This window comes from Microtus pennsylvanicus, chromosome 2 (genome assembly GCF_037038515.1).
Source record: "Microtus pennsylvanicus isolate mMicPen1 chromosome 2, mMicPen1.hap1, whole genome shotgun sequence".
Taxonomy (NCBI): Eukaryota; Metazoa; Chordata; class Mammalia; order Rodentia; family Cricetidae; genus Microtus; species Microtus pennsylvanicus.
Genome location: NC_134580.1, coordinates 39,308,092 through 39,324,490, shown reverse-complemented (window position 1 = coordinate 39,324,490; position 16,399 = coordinate 39,308,092). Strand labels below are relative to the sequence as shown.

The window sequence follows — 16,399 nt, the reverse complement described above, 5'->3', positions numbered from 1 at the left end:
CTACCTCTGTGACCCAGAATATCATCTGGGTCATTTCTAATGATTGTGATTGCATGGACTGTTAAGGATAATCTATATTCTGTTTTTACTGGATGTGAAATTTTGTAGATTTTGGTCAGGTTTATGTCATCTATGGTTTAGTTTAACTTTGAGGCTTCAGTTTAAATGCTCTTATGAAGATGAGAATGAAGCACTCGCAATATTGTACCAGGACTTCTCAGACCCTTTGTACCCATTTGTTTTGATAAGACTGGGAGCTCAAACGTTTGGCACATACATTTTTAAATTATGATATCTTCTTGATGGGCATTTCCCATTATTAATGTGCAGTGGATCATTTACAGCTCATGACTAATTTTCATTTGCAGTTTTCTTTTTCAGATATCAAACTAGTGATGCTCCCTTGTCTGGAGCTTCCGCTCACTTGATGACTCCCAAACTTCCACTCAGGCTGTGTGTGTTTTTACAAACTTGCAGACGAAGAAAGGTATCTCTTATTTTTAAATTCAATATAATCATTCGTAGGTTGAAGCCATTTACATTCATCATAATTATTGAGAGATGCTTGCTAATTCTTTTGATTTATTTATATTTTTAGGTTACATACTCTTTCCTTCTCCTTTATTATTATACTACTAAGACTTTGCTGGTTTACTGTGTTGCACATAGTGAATTCCTTCCTAGCTGTGTTGCATTAATCTATTTCTCTATTATATGTATTCTTTCCTATGTTCCTGAGATTGAAATTTCTTTTCCTCTGATGCTGTATACAGTATTTCTTCAAGTGACGTCTGCAAGATGATTTGTTACTGAACTGCCTTAGTTGTGTTTTTGTATTGAAATATACTTATTTTATCACCAATTGAAAGGATATCTTTGTTAAATATAGCAGTTTGGATTCTCAATTATTTGTTTAGTTTCAGATCTTTAAGTATATTATTCTATGCTTTCCTAGATTTTAGATCTGCTAATGTAAGGTCTGATATGCTTATCTTTGTAGTTGAGCTGAAATGCTTTCCATTAAAGCTTTTATGGTGTGTGTGTGTGTGTGTGTGTGTGTGTGTGTGTGTGTGTGTGTGACCTAGATAACAGCTTCAGTTGTTTCTCAGGAGCTGTCTCAGGAACTGTACCCTTGCTTTTTAGACAGTGTCTCCCATTGGCTTGGTGCTTCCTAACTAGATCAGGACAGCTGGCCAGTGATCTCATAAGATAGACTTATTTCTGTCACCCCTCCCCCACCAGAGCTGGGAGTGACATAGGTCAAGCTATATTTGTCTTAAAATTTTCTTGGGGACCACCCAATTGCCCCAACTATTTCAAATCCTGGCAACATACATTTCTGAAGTACTTCTTTTCTTTAGAGCCTATAAATTGTTATTCTGTCTTTTCCCTTTTTAGATCACCTGAACCAAATCTCAGTCTACCTTCCTACCTGAAATAGTCTCTCTCTTTTTGTCTCAATTACTCCTCTCTCTTACCTCCTTCTCCCTCTGTCTTGAACTACCTGATATGGATGTATATAAGGAAGATATTATAAAACATTCTCAGTGGATAAGCAGTTTGCTTGCCTACAATGTGGGTGGACAGTGGAGGTGTGATGCTTGTTAAACACAGGTGGCACATAGACTCTTGGAGCAGTGGTTCTCAGCCTGTAGATGGCAACCCCTTTGGGAATTAAATGGCACTTTCACAAGGGTTACATATTAGATATTTTTCATACCAGATATTTATTTTGCTTATCAGGTATACATTATGATTTGTAGCAGGAACACATTTACAGTTATGAAGTAACAACAAAATAACTTTATTGTTGGGAGTCACTACAACATGAGGAACTGTAATTAAGGATTATAGCATTAGGAGGGAGGGTTGAGCCTTATTTTTTGAGCAGTAGAGACTTTATTTGGGCTACAGGTATGCTTAAACTTATGGTGAGTACTTAGAAGGAATGATACTGGGTCTGCACACTAGAGACTTGACCTGATTAGTTGGGTCCCTCTAAAGCAGTGGCTCTCAACTTTCCTATTGATGTGACCTTTTAATGCAGTTCCTCATGTTGTGGTGACCCCCAAGCGTAAAATTACTTTTTGTTGCTACTTCATTTCTGTAATTTTGCTATTGTTATGAATTGTAATATAAATAACTGTGTTTTCTGATGATCTTAGGTGACCCATGTGAAAGGTCCATTCAACCCTTAAAGGGGTCGTGACCTACAGACTGAGAACCATGGCTCTAAAGCATCAGCGGTCACTGGAGTTATTTCACTTTCCCAGAAGATGCTTAGCAACATCTGGAGATACTGAGGTTATGGCAATTAGAGAGATGGTATGAAGAACCAGCCCAACTTCATTTTGTTCCAGGGAGCCATTTTGAGTCTGTAGCTAAATTCAGTTTCTGTTTACAGAAAGATGAACATGGTATGTACTCACTTATAAGTGGATACTCCTCTAAAGCAAAGGATAATGAGCCTATAGTCCATGACCCTAGAGAAGCTAATTATCAAGGTGAACCTGAAGAAAAACACATATAGATCCTCCTGGGAAGGGGAAATAGACAAGATCACTTGACAAAATTGAGAGCATGGGATTAGGGGGAGAAGGAAGGGCAGAAGGGGAAGAGGAGAGGAGAAAGGGAGAGGAGAGGATGACTTGAGGAACAGGGTAGTCGAGATAAAGGAAGGACAGAGATGGAGAGCAAAGAAAGAGATATTTTGATTGAGGGAGCCATTATGGAGCTAGCAAGAAACCTAGCACTAGAGAAATTTCCAGGAATCCACAAGCATGACCCCAACTAAGACCCTAAGCAGTAGAGGCGAGGGTGCCTGAACTGGCCTTGCCCTGTAGTCAGATTGATGAATATCTTAAATGTCACCACAGAACTTTTATCCAGCAACTGAAGGAAGCAGAGGCGGAGACCTACAGCTGAGCACTGGGCTAAGCTCCCAAAGTCCAGTTGAATAATGGAAGGAGTGATAATATGAGCAAAGAGGTCAAAACCATAATGGGGACACCCACAGAAACAGTTTACCTGAGCTAATGGGAGCTCACCAACTCCAGCTGGTCAGGGAAGGAACCAGCAGAGGACCAAACTAGACCCTCTGAATATGGGTGACAGTTGTATGAGTGAGGCAGACTGCGAGACTCCTGACAGTGGTACCAGGATTTATCCCTACTGCTTGTACTGACTTTTTGGAAACCCATTCTCTTTGGAAGGATACCTTACTCAGCCTAGATATAGTAGGGAAGGTCTTGGATCTTCCCTAAAGCTAGGTGCCTCACCCTCTCTAAGGAATGAAGGGGTGTCGGTTTGGGGGGAGGGTGGAGGAAATGGGAGGAGCTAATGGGAACTCAGATTGGTTTTGTAAAATGAAAAAAAAATAGTTTGTTTTCTTTTTTAAAAAAATAAAATAAAAAATAAAAAAATGCTATGTGACCATGGATATGTAAAAACAAAACAAAAACAAAACAAAAACATCCCTTAAGATTCTGTTTCTTAGAATTTGACCTTAGAATTTCCTTGAATCTTCCTGGAATTTGAGTAGGTCAGCACCTTGATGGTGCCTTGACCTATACCCTCCCAAAACCACAAGATGTTTTGCCAAGTAATCTCAAAATTGCTATCAGTTTCTGTATTTTGCTTGCTAAGTTCCTTGTCAGAAATCCCTCATTTTTTCTTTATTATTTTTAATTTTTATTTTGGAAATCCCCCATTTTTGAGGTATAAAAATCTTACATTCCCTGCATTCAGAGCTGGTCTCTTGAATCCTGTCTTAGGGGAAGATGGGTATGGGCACAGTCCAGCTTGCTTCGATTTGATAATTTGAGTCAGTGGTCTTTGTCTTCTAGTCTGTGGGATTAACGGGCAGTGCTACCAACACCTAATGTGTGCAATCCAAGGATGTCACTATCTTACTATGTTTTGACTAAGAACTCTCTGGTTCTAAATGTCCCATGGCTCTGAGATGGAGGAACTCCATTTCAAGTCCTAAATACTAGATTGATAATTAAAAGTGGCAAGGGGGTGACAAAGGATAAATAGAGTATTTTAGGAACAGGGAATCCAGTGGAGGAGGCTGAATTGAGGAGGAGCTTATGGAAGATTAGAGAAACAGGGTTAGGAAGGAGTAGTATCTGGCATTGAGTAGGAGGGCAGAACTCTCACACTGGTTTTTCTTGATACAGCTCTGGGTTGGACTCATTGTTCTAGAATCCTCTTGGAGTATACTAGGAAAAGCGATGGCAGCGATGTCACATGCCTCGCATTTCTAAGGGGCTTCTGTGGCTGCATTAGGAAGAGTCAGGCACAGTGGATGCACAGGACTGTGGAAAGACCAGTCAAGAATTGTGGGAAATTTTCAGCAATAGATGGTTCTTGCTTGGACCAGCATTACCTGAGTAGGCAGGCAGATAAGCAAAGACTTTAGTCCTATAATATAGTGTGAAGAGGCTGTCCCATAATGATACAGACAGAGGGATGTGCCTGATATAGCCCTTCAGCCTCTTTTATAGATGGGACAGGTGCCTCACAGTGGGTCTGAGTGTCACATTCAAGTTCATAGAGATTCATAGTGCAGAACTGACCTGAAAACCAGGCTTCTTCTCTGGATCACGAATGTCTTAGTTACCTTTGTGTCATGATAAAGAACACTCAAGACTGCACACTATATAAAGAAAAGAGGTTCATATGAATCACCATTCTGGTGACTGTGGGGTGTCTGGACAGGGCAAGGGAGTCTTGGTTGTGTTCCAATATGTAGAAAGGTAGAAAGGTACTGGCCATGTGCTGAAGGGGTGTATATATGAACAGGGATGTTGCAGGAAGAGGGGCCTGCTTGTTCATCCCAGCTGCCTGGCTAGCTTAGCCCCAAAATAACCACACAGAAATTGTATTAATTAAAACACTGTTTGTCCCATTTGCTCTAGCGTCTTATTGACTAACTCTCATATCTTGACTTAACCCATTTGTATTCATCTGTATATTACCACGTGGCAGTGGCTTACTGGGAAAGCTTTAGCATTTCTGACTCTGGCTGCTCTATGGCGTTTCTCTCTCTGCCCTTCTTCCTCCCAGCATTCAGTTCTGTTTTCTCCCTGCCTACCCAAGTTCTGCCCTATCAAAAGGCCAAAGCAGTTTCTTTATTCATTAACCAATGAAAGCAGCACATAAACAGAAGGACCTCCTACACCACAGGGAAGTTGGGGATGAGAAAGAAAAGGAGGGACCAGGTTTGTTTACTCTGTCCTAGCCCACTGTCTCCTTTTAGTTCAACCCTGAGACAGCAGTGATCAGTACACTAAGAGTGTAGCCTTGAGGGCACAGTCTCCTTCCCTTGGGTGAGTGCTTAGAGCCTCAAGCATTTCAACACAGCCACACAGGAGACAAATCTTCAAGCACTTGCACCTTGGAGTGAAAAACCATGGAGACATTTGCCCACCAATCTGTCACTTTCAGTTACTGCATTATAGAAACAATATAAACTGTCTGTGGGACAACAAGGGATCCTCCATGGTGGCTGTCAATCTCATATGGAATTACAGTGTATACACAGAACATTAATGACATGGCTAACTAAACAAGTGCATGTGGAGTAGGGTGTCAAGTCTCTGGGAACATAGTTGAGTCATAGAGGATATCCACCTACAGCTCTTGAGAATTCTACACACTGATTTCCAAAGTGGCTCTTCCAGTTGGCATCCCGTAAGCAGCAAAGTTTGTCTTAAGTTTCATTTTGACAATGAAGGAGTTGTATGAAAAAGGAGGAGGAGGAGTATAAAATAAGCTAAATGTGTGTCTGCCCCATGCACTCCTTGCTTCCATTATTTTCCCTCTGCATGTCAGCTAACAAGAGCAGTGGTGCAGAAGGTAGCAGTGGACTGCTTCCCTCGGACCTTCCAAGTCCTGGAGTGGTGGCCATGAGAATTACTCAAGCTGCCTTCTCATGATTTTACTTCACCAACTTCTTCCCTGGGTTTGTACAAACACTTCAAAATGCAAATAAAGGAAAAGATCCTGTGTGCCTGCAAACGATACATTTTAAAAATCAGCACGTTTAACACATTGCTTAAATATTCAGCCAGTCATCCAATTCTATTTCTCAAAGTGAGAAAAGTCAAAGACGAGAGCTGGCTCAGCCGTGTTTATTCTGACCTAGCTAAACATTACCACTGTACGTGGTCCAGAGAGTAGTGAGAGTGAGATCACTCCCTGCCTTCGACTTCCTGGTCCTTGCAGGAAACAACTATCTGGTTATTACCATGCAGATGGATGGATGGATCGGCCAGGTAGGAATAAGGTCATTGAAACAGGGTGGCAAAAAGATCATCGGATTTGGTGCCACAGAGAACATCTTGACTCTGTCAGCAACAGAGTTTAACTTCTTTCCCTGTCAAACAGTTGGTACCCCTGAGAATTATAAATTTCACCCACGATCTATTTTGAGAATGAACGAAGTTGACATACATAATTACATTTGATGGACAGCAGACACTTGCTGTGTCCATGTTCCTCCTTCTCTTTCTTCTAAAGGCTCCCATTCTTTCTTCCACTCTGCCCTTTGCGCGCCACCCAAGTCCAGTTGACTTGTCTAAGAGGAGAACGTAGGCACAAATGGTTTGTGTGGGGACCGCCTCAGGAAGCAGGGATGCTAAGAGAGATTGGATGCACAGGGCAGTGAAGGGGAAGAAGTAGCAGGAGGGCTGCCAGATGGACACCATAGCATCTTGATGTCGTTAGGTATCCGGGACATGTGGAAGGTGATTTGTCAATCACCCTTCTTGTTTACTGACTGGGTGTCACCCCAGGGTGCCATCTGCTTTCTCCCCTTTAAACAAGCACACATCCGGTTCCGGCCTATGCACAGAACACAGGAAATGGGAAATATAAGTGCCTTGACTGTTCACTAAACCTGCGAGTGAAGTTAGATATGATCCATGGAGGTCTGATGCTCGGTGCCAGAACTGTGTACTATACGTGTTCACCTCCTCTCTCCCTCTTTCTCTGTCTATTTTTCTTCTAAAGAGGTAGCCTCTGCCTTCTCCCTTCCTCTTTCCCTTTCTCTCCTTTTCCCGCCCCCCCCCCCCAATTAGGGGCAACCGCTGTTTGTTTGAGTTTAAGAAAGGGAGGGAGGAGCCACAGACTCGTAAGTTTCTGCCCCAGCCCAACAGTATAGCAGGTTACCCACATGATTTGCTTTAAGCCATGAGCTATGATTTTAAAAATTACTTTTTTGCTTGTTTACATTGGATGTGTTTGCATGATGGTCCACTTTGGCAAGGCTCACTGAGGCGCCCATTAGACACAGAGACACACCTCTGCAGTACATCTTCTCCCCTGCAATAACTCTACTTTCCTGACAAAAAGCCAGCTTTCTTTCGTTCACTTTTTATTTAACTTTATGCATAACTTAATTTCAACTGTGTCTAAGTGTACATATACTTACTGTTAAATGTTTTAAGTAGCCCCAGAACTAATGAGCTCTGTTCACTGTATCTCTTTCCAGACTAAGAAAACAATGCATCTCTTGTTAGGAGGATGCTTGTTTGTTCCCATCTGCTCAGTCCCGAAATAACCACACGAAAACTGTATTAATTAAATCAGTGTTTGGCCAATCACTACAGCATATTCCTAGCAAGCTCTTACATACTAAATTAACCCATTTCTATTAATTTATATTTTATCACAAGGCTCGTGGCCTACTGGTAAGTGTAGTAATAAGGATGGCGGCGGGGCTGCCTGCCCGGCTAGCTTTTGCCCCGAAATAACTACACAGACACTGTATTCTTTTAATCACTGATTGGCCCTTAGCTCTAGCCCTTACTGGCTAATTCTGATATCCCAATCAACCCATCTCTAACAATCAGTGAGCACCGGTCTTACCGGAAGATTCTAGTTCAGAGCTTCATCGCGTGTGTCTGCCCAGGAGCCTGGAGCATGGCGTCTCTCCTGCTTCTGCTACGGAGAGGAGAGCTGTCGAGTCTGACCTCACTTCCTTTTCCTCCCGGCATTCTGTTCTGTTTACTCCACCCACCTAAGGGTGGGCCTATCAAATGGGCCTAGCAGTTTCTTTATTGCTTAGCCAATGAAATCAACAGATTGATATATGACACTCCCACATCAGGTAAGGTTCCAGCTGGCAGCTCATGTCTTTCCCCTCTGGCGGCTACATGATGTCCCTTGACTCCACCTTCTTTCTCCCAGTATTCAGTTTAGTTTTCCCCTAACTCTGCTAAGCCACTGGCCTAAAAAGCTTCTTTATTCATTAACCAATAACAGCAACACATATACAGAAAAACTTTTGACATCACGCCTCAAATATTTTAAATTGTTATATACTTTTAAATCTGTTACAACATACTATATATGTGATCAACTCTGCTTTGAAATATATTCTATATAATGATAAAAAATTTAAAGTTATAAAAGTCTGCTTTTTCTTCTTTATCCTTCACAAGTATAAATCTCACCTGATAAGTTAAAAGCCAGTACAGTCAAGCTTGGACCCAGCTCTCTAGGCAGATCCTATACTGTAGTCATAACTTATCTATATCCAATAAACAGCCCTCAAGTGCTCAAAGATCTGGGGAATATATCATTTAAATGTTTAAGTATTAAAAGGCTTTTTGTAACAGAAAAACAGGTTGATTCCTAGTAGTACCACCCCATTTCCTCCTAAAAAGACAGAAGACAGGCACAGAACAACATCCACACACAAATTTTATCAAATGAAAGTGCTGACCACTGGGAAAAACTGCCTTTCATCTAAAATCCTGAAGATCTCCAGACAGTGGACAGAACAGACAGGAACGCATGGCCTAGCTGCAAAGGGCAAGGTAGGTTTTTCTTCCTAAAGATTCCTAACCCATAGGATCTTCTGAAGCCTGGCAGGCCCTGTACTAACGACAGAAGACAAATGCAGTCCTGAAGCTCCTGCCCTCAATGGCCATGGAGAACCTTGAGGAGTGGCTCTAGGTAGCCAATCAAGTAAGTTCTCTGTCATTTTTTAAATCAATAACTCAAGCAAAATTATATCCTTCTGAAAGATCTCTGATTTAGTTTGACAGCTGAGAGGTTTTGGCAGTTTAAGAAGGACAACCTCACAAAACAGGTTTAAGTTATTGAGGTATAATAGAGGAAAAATTCAAGTTATCAAATTTCTCTCTCTCATTATGCTGTCATTCATAGAGTTAACATTATCAGGAAAATGCCAATGAGCTATTAATCTAACTCTAGCAGATTATTATCACTACTATATTGAAAGATCAAGATTTTAAGTTCATTCTGGTCGTTTTCTAATGATACTTTTCATTCTGCAAAAACATCTATCACAGTCACTGTGGCATAACTATGCTGCTGTCTGTACAGCATATGTGTCTCAAACTTATGTTTTCGCAAACTCAAAGAATTCTTGTGAGTTCCCAGGGAACCGAATTGAAGGCTTCACCTTATGAATAGGCCAGATATAACCCCCTCTCACCTTAAACAGGTCAGATACACCCCTCTCTCAATTCCCTGATCCTGGCACCCTCCTTCTCAATTACCAGCACCTAAAGAAAAAGTTTATCTTCTGAAACTTAACTTTGTTCTTTGCTCTGCCAATACCTTTCCAGGTCAAGAGACATCGGAAAATTCCATACCAAAAATTCTGGACAGGAGTGAAGCAACCAGATACCCCAGGACAGGACAAGCACCCCAGGTTTTCAGGTCCCCAAGAATCTGATGTCCACAAATCAGCAGGAAGCAGTCTTGAGTACATGACTCCCTCATCCCCTTAACCTGCCATGCATAACTCCTTGCCTTTTTGTTTTAAGAGAAATGTTATAATTTTGCTGTCCTGCTGTCACCTGAGTACCTTGTCCCTTTAAGAGACAAACTCTGTTCACTCCCAGTCTCCCCTTTTTACCGAGGCAAGCTGATCTTGTGCCTCCTCTCTTACTTTTTCTGTTTATTCTTCTTCTGAAAAGGCAGCATCTGTTTTCTCCCTTCCCAGCTTCTTCCTCCCCGTCTCTCTTCCCTTTATAACCTTCATACCCTTATACCCTCCAAATACCCACAAAATAAACTCTACACCCAAGCTCTCTTCATGTGTGGTCTCCCACCATTGTGCTGAGCTGCCAGTGTCATCCCTACCATAAGCCATAACAGTGTACCCTCTATTTTTGGATTGCAGTTCATTCCAGATATAGTTAAGTTGACAACCAACAATAGTCATCACAGACTGCTAGGACTAATATCCCCTTTTCTTTATCATAGGGAACAGCACTGTACCAGCAAAGCCCTGGGAGCAGACTGAAAACACTTGCCAGTATACACATTGATTTATGCTGGTCGCATTCAACTGCGATAGTCACCTGCCAGGCAATACTTTTAAAGTGGAGATAGTCAAACAAATGATAAGGGACAAATTTTGTATCTCCTCAGAGTTCTCACTCAAGTGAAGAAGTGGATATGTAAATCTTGTGTAATTTGTTGTAGGTGACTGGTTGTAGATAAGTGTGACATGGTCTTTGGTGGAAGGCGATAGAGGCAGCTCTGAGACAGTGGGAACTAGCGTGAAGGGAGAAGGAGATTCTATGGCATAGGAGTTCCAGGAGCAGAAGGGACCATTAGGGAAGTGCCCTGAGGTGTTACATTGGAAACAAAGCTGCAAGAGAAGGAAGACGGTGACCTCAGGTCAGACTGCTGTGCCACTTTATGCTGCCAGTATCTTTAGTGCAGCTAGTATTTCTTTTCTTTTTATTTAATTTTTTCTATGCACTATACTGCAATTATATTCTTTCTTCTTCCCCATCTCCTCCCAGACTTCCTCTACTTTCTGCCCACCAACTTTTAAGTTCTCTCTTTAAAACAAAGAAAACACACTGAACAAAACAAAACACCCCACAAAAACAAAAGGAAACAAAAATCACCCACCTCCCCTCTTTCCCTGTAAACACAAAAAGCAAACACAGAGTCCCAATTGTTCTAGTTAACTACTCCTGGGCATGAGGCCTGCACGGAGCATGGTTGATATACCTAGGGACACTCCACTGGAGCTTCTCTACACTAAGCAACTTAAACCACTCATTTCTATTTCAGTGGTGGCGTTTTCTCATCCCTCCAGCCGAGGCATGAGACTTCAAGATGACAGAACCACATGGCACTGATCCATCACAGAGTAGAGTCCTAATAGTGCACATATACTCCAAACCGCTGCATAGATGCTAGGCTTTTGCCATCTACAGGTAACTGTCTCAGAATGTTCTCCTGTCACCTCAGAGGATCATTTTCCAGAGTGAGTGAACATTGGAAGGATGCTGTTGGAGTCATTGAAGTGGGAGTGGTGGGCAAAAGGGAGGGGCTGAGGCAGTTTATGGTGCGTGGTGATGATATCTGGGTGAGGTGGAGTCGGGGTGGGAAAGATGGCTGGGTTTCAGCATAGATAACAGGGCACTAGACTGCTTGTCTAGAGGGCAGACTTCCTAACCAAGTCACCCCCACCCCCGTGAAGTAGACCTGCCTGTCCCAGCCAGGCAGTGGCTCCCCAAGGATACCTCTTAATAGTTGTGGGGTGTCTCACTGCCACATTCAGTGGGACTGAAACCTGTTCCACTGAAGATCAGGGGTACCAGGCAGGTGAAGTGCTCTGCATCCACCTACAAGGGTGAAGAGGGATTTGGTCCTGGCTCCTCTTCTTTCCCTGTGTCCTTCCTTCTCCTGTCCTTCTTTTCTTGCTGCTTCCCTCCCCACCTTCCTCCTTTTCTTTTTCTCTCCCTTCTTTTCTTCATCATCCTCCTATCCTTCCCTCCTTCCCTCTTTTCTTCCTCCCTTCCTCCCTCTTTTCTTCCTCCCTTCCTCCCTCTTTTCTTACCCCCCCTCGCTTCTTCTTATCTTTTCTTACTTTTTTCCTCCCATCCTAATGTGGAATTCCCCTCTGTATGCTGTGAATACCATTGGTTAATAAAGAAACTGACTTGGCCTGTTGATAGGGCAGAGTAGAACTACACCAGGAAAACTAAACTGAATGCTGGGAGAAAGAAGGCAGAGTCAGGAGAAGACATAAAGCTGCTATCAGAGACAGATGTAAGCTGTCAGCCAGAACCTTGCCAGTAGGCCATGAACCTCATGGCAAAATATAAATTTATTATTATAAAATAATAATGAAGATGGGTTAATTCTAAGTGTAAGAGCTATCTAGGAATACACTTAAGCTATTGGCCTAACAGTATTGCAAATAATATAGTTTCTGTGTGATTATTTTGGGGCTGAGCAGCTGGGAACAAACAGCCTCCTATAACACCATCCATTCTCCCTTCCTCTCCTCGTTCCTCCCTCCCCTTCCCTTCCTGTCTTTTCATTTACTTTCATCCATTCTGCATCATTCATTCCCTGCGGTGCACAAGGACCCATTCAAGGGGCCCAGGTCCTCTGCTACCTTTTGTAACCCACTACCCCCTGACTGAAGTTCAGGAGCTACCTCCTGAGCACCTTTTGTGTGCTTGATTTTTCAGTGCCCCTGGGCATCTCATGGTGGTGAAGATGCAGTTCGTGTCTCAGAGCTCTCTGGCTGATGCCCCACACCGGTGTAGAGACCTGAAATTGTGGTAGGCAGAGGTAGGTGGGAGGAATAGACTGCATGTAGGCCCTCCCAGGACCCCATCTTCCCTCCTCATAAAGTAGCCCCATTTCTTCTAACATGTCTTGTTCTGATTCCCCTGTGCACTGTATTTTCAAAATGAAAACTGAGAAGAAGCTGTACTGGGTCTCCCAGTTTGTGTTCACGCCAACACAGAGCACTCGTGTTCCGCACTGTCTGCCTTCCAGAATCCCTTATTAAATAAGGGGAAAACGTCTTTAAAAATTTATATTTTTAAGGTTTAACATCCTACAAAGTAATAACACTGCACACAAACAAATTTCATCTGAAATTACAGAGTTCTCCATGTCAGTGTATCAGGGGATGCTTCCCAGATACGCTCAACATCTTATAAGACTGAATAATAAATAACATGAAGAGAGATGGTAAATATTTATATGATGTAGTAAAAGTTTGACTCACTCATAAAAGAGTTTGAGGAGGAGAAAATTAAAAAGTATTGACATATGCACGAGAGAGAGATAAAATAAACATTAAGAGAATCAAATGAAATGTTAAAAGAGCTTTCTTTTCTGGGACTAAGGACTGTATATGAAGTTTATTTCCTTTTTACATATTTTTATATGTTTTCCAAAATATTCTGCAGTGAGCGTGTGTCACTCACATTCTTAGGAAACAGGCATCACTTAGAGCAATCCTTGGTGGCGTGCAGGGTCGGTTCTGTTGGTGCCGGTGGGCTTCAGCGTCCCTGGAGGATTCGGATTGCCTGATGCGGAGCACTTTTGATTTTAAAGTTAAATCTGACATAACGTTTTGAGGAGGAATCCGAATGAGACAGCAGCACCTTCCCTTGTGCAAAGTGAACTGAGGGTGCTGTAACCCCAGTTTTCTGTAGAAGAGGCTTTACCGGAGGGCCTAAACAGGCACTTCTAAATTCCATTAGTAACGCGCCCGACCGGAAGTGAATCGATGCTCAGCACTCATACCCGGGGAGCTTCACTCGACTCTGTGCTGAACACCTCATATGTTAATTTATTTTACTAATTGTGACTAGGTTAGCAAGTCAAGAGAAAGCGTTCAAAAAAACTGGGGCTTCACCACCCTAATACGCTGTTCATGATTCTCTGCAAAAACAGTTTGCTTTGTGTTGGCTGCATCCCAGGAGCTGTACAAAAGGTGAGATGGGATTATGTAAGTGAGCTCAACTCCCTCCGCACTTCACTAATTCATTCAATAAACACTGCTTCACATTTCCTTTAATCCTTATTTGATTTGATTTGATATTGAGGGAAAAAAAATCAGGGCCTGGAGCAGTCTCGACTTGTTCTTTACCTAGGAGGGCTACTCAGAGCCATCTAGGGTTCCTGCTCTCAGCCTACCGTCCACTCTCTCCTACTCTGCAGTGCTGACTTTCCATGGTCATTTGGAAAATCTCTACAAAGGAGATAGATGTAGCCCCAGTGTGATTGCCAGACACATTCTGAAGGTCTTTCAAGCATATATTAAGTCTTCAAAATAATTAAGTCTGACCTGAATATGTGCATATTTTGTCCCATAATTATTTCCTAAACATGGGAGCATAACTATTTATACCACATTTACATCTTATTAGGTATTATATGTAATCTAGAGGCGCTTGAGAGGTGGCTCAGTAGTTAAGAGCACTGGCTGCTCTTCCAGAGGTCCTGAGTTCAATTCCCCGCAACAATATGATGGCTCACAACCATCTGTAATGAGATCTGGTGTCCTTCTGTGGCATGCAGACACACATGCAGGCAGAACACTGTATATATACATAATAAATAAATATCTAAAACATAAATAATTTATAAATGTAATTTATAAATATTACCAGTAGTTGTAGGTAAGTTATAAAAATATACTGTACTATTTTAGGTAAAGCTCTTGGACAACCCCATAGTTGGGCATGGCAGGGCTATTGTTAGACCTAGTCTTCCCTGAAGCCCCCATAGACACCAAGGAACAACTAACTATATTCACACTACATAGTATTGTGATGCCCACCTAGAATGTTCTTGGCTTCTTGGTACTACTGAGACTACAGGCAAGATATTAAGTCTATTCCATTTCACAATGGATTCTACCCCACCTTGTAGACTTTGCATATGGTTTTTGTCAGATCCAAAAGAAATTCAGGACAAATAGCTAACTGTGGTGCCTATTAGCATATCAAAGCACATGTTGGCCACTGGGATCTCTCAGTGTCTGAATACTTGCTACACATTCTACACTGGCATCCTAGATCTTCTCATTCCACCCTGCCTAAATGTCCTCTGTAGTCTTCTCTTCCCTCAGCACCTATCTAACTCACTGTATTTTGCCATGCAACTTCTTCGCTCTCTGTCTCTCTTGATCCTCTTGGCTTCTCTCTCTTGAAGCCCTTTCTCTTCTTAGCTCTCTCTTTTCTTCTTTGCTCTTTTTCTCTTACTCTCCTCTCATGGCCTTGTTCAGTCTACTGGCCATGTTTAGTCTATTACTTTTCTTGCTTCTCTGGACTATTCCAGATGTCTCTGGCTGTAGCCTCCCTCATATTTACAATGAAAACTTTCTCCTCGACCATGCCTTGGAGTGGTCATGTCCTCATTTGCTACAGTGTTATCAAGTGAATGTTTATTTTGCCCCAACATTTATGTTCAAATCAAATCCTCAATGAGACAAGTTTCAGAAGTTGGGGATTTAAAGAGTGATTAGACCATGAGGATGGAGTCCTCATGAATGAAATTTACACCCTGATAACAGACTCTAGAAATACCCTCATCCTTTCTCCTGGGTAAAGACACAGCAAGATGTCAGGCATCAATAACCCAGGAGGATAGACCTTATACCTAATTACTTGATTTTGGACTTTCTAACCTCTAGATCCACAGTAAACCAATTACTGTTTTTATTTTTTTTAAAATAAGTTATCTTCTCTGGCTTCTGTGTTATAGGAGCCTAAAGAAACAAGACAGGCACTCTCTCCTGATTCAGTGAGTTTAGCCAGTTCTATTCTCAGCCCCACTTGACCTTCCTAACTTGTCTGCCAGTAACTGCACTTCGCACTTCCCACCTTTACTTAGTGTTTTGTGTTTGCTTACCTCTGCCCCACCCTGGCCCCAGATGGAGGAAAAGAAATAAATCTAATACCCAGGATCTCAGCTGTTGCAGTCCATCAACCTGCTTTCTGATATTCAAGGCTCAGGTCATAGAAGAATTCAAATGTCATCCATCCCAACCTCATTATCCTTTGCCTTGTCTTGCACAAGCTGGTCAGCCAAATATTTTCTTCCCCAAAGTTTCTCTCAGTCAAAACTGGGTGAGTACCTACCCATGATTAGATTTTGGTGGCTATTGCATCTAGATAGCCTAAAATGCACCTATTTGTGAATGAAAGAGCAGTCTTAAGAAAACCATGTCTCCTTTTGCTCTGACCTTTTATTTCTGTCTGTAATACTGATATGATATTCTGTGCACAGTGAATACACAAGACACCTTGTGGCTATGAGGTACTAAGTAGAACAAAGAAAGCCCATATAGTGGGATGTCAGAGCTTGGGAGAGATGTAGCCTACAGCCCTCTTGGCATCCCTGAAGGCTCACTCTGGTCCTCTGCTACTCGCCACTGGGATACTTGTATTGGGACATAGATAAATTCTGCTTGTTTTCACCACTATGTTAAACTTTCTGCTGTAGGTAGTAGGTCCCACATGTAAATGGTTCTCTGTGGAAGGATGAGGGACCTCAGGATAAAGGATGTCAAAGGACATCAGCCTGGACTTGGACCAAGTCAAAGGATAATATTCGTGGTGTCTATTGGTCTATAGGAATT

General features: G+C 42.1%; 1 long non-coding RNA gene across 1 annotated transcript in view; it reads left to right on the top strand.

Annotated features, from left to right (window-relative positions):
* LOC142843471 (uncharacterized) overlaps nt 1-8,364 on the top strand; it is a 37,276-nt gene extending 28,912 nt beyond the window's left edge. Inside the window, exon 4 of the long non-coding RNA XR_012909631.1 lies at nt 382-8,364. This is a non-coding gene — a long non-coding RNA (uncharacterized LOC142843471). The remainder of the gene's footprint in view (nt 1-381) is intronic.
* The last annotated feature ends 8,035 nt before the right edge of the window (nt 8,365-16,399 follow it).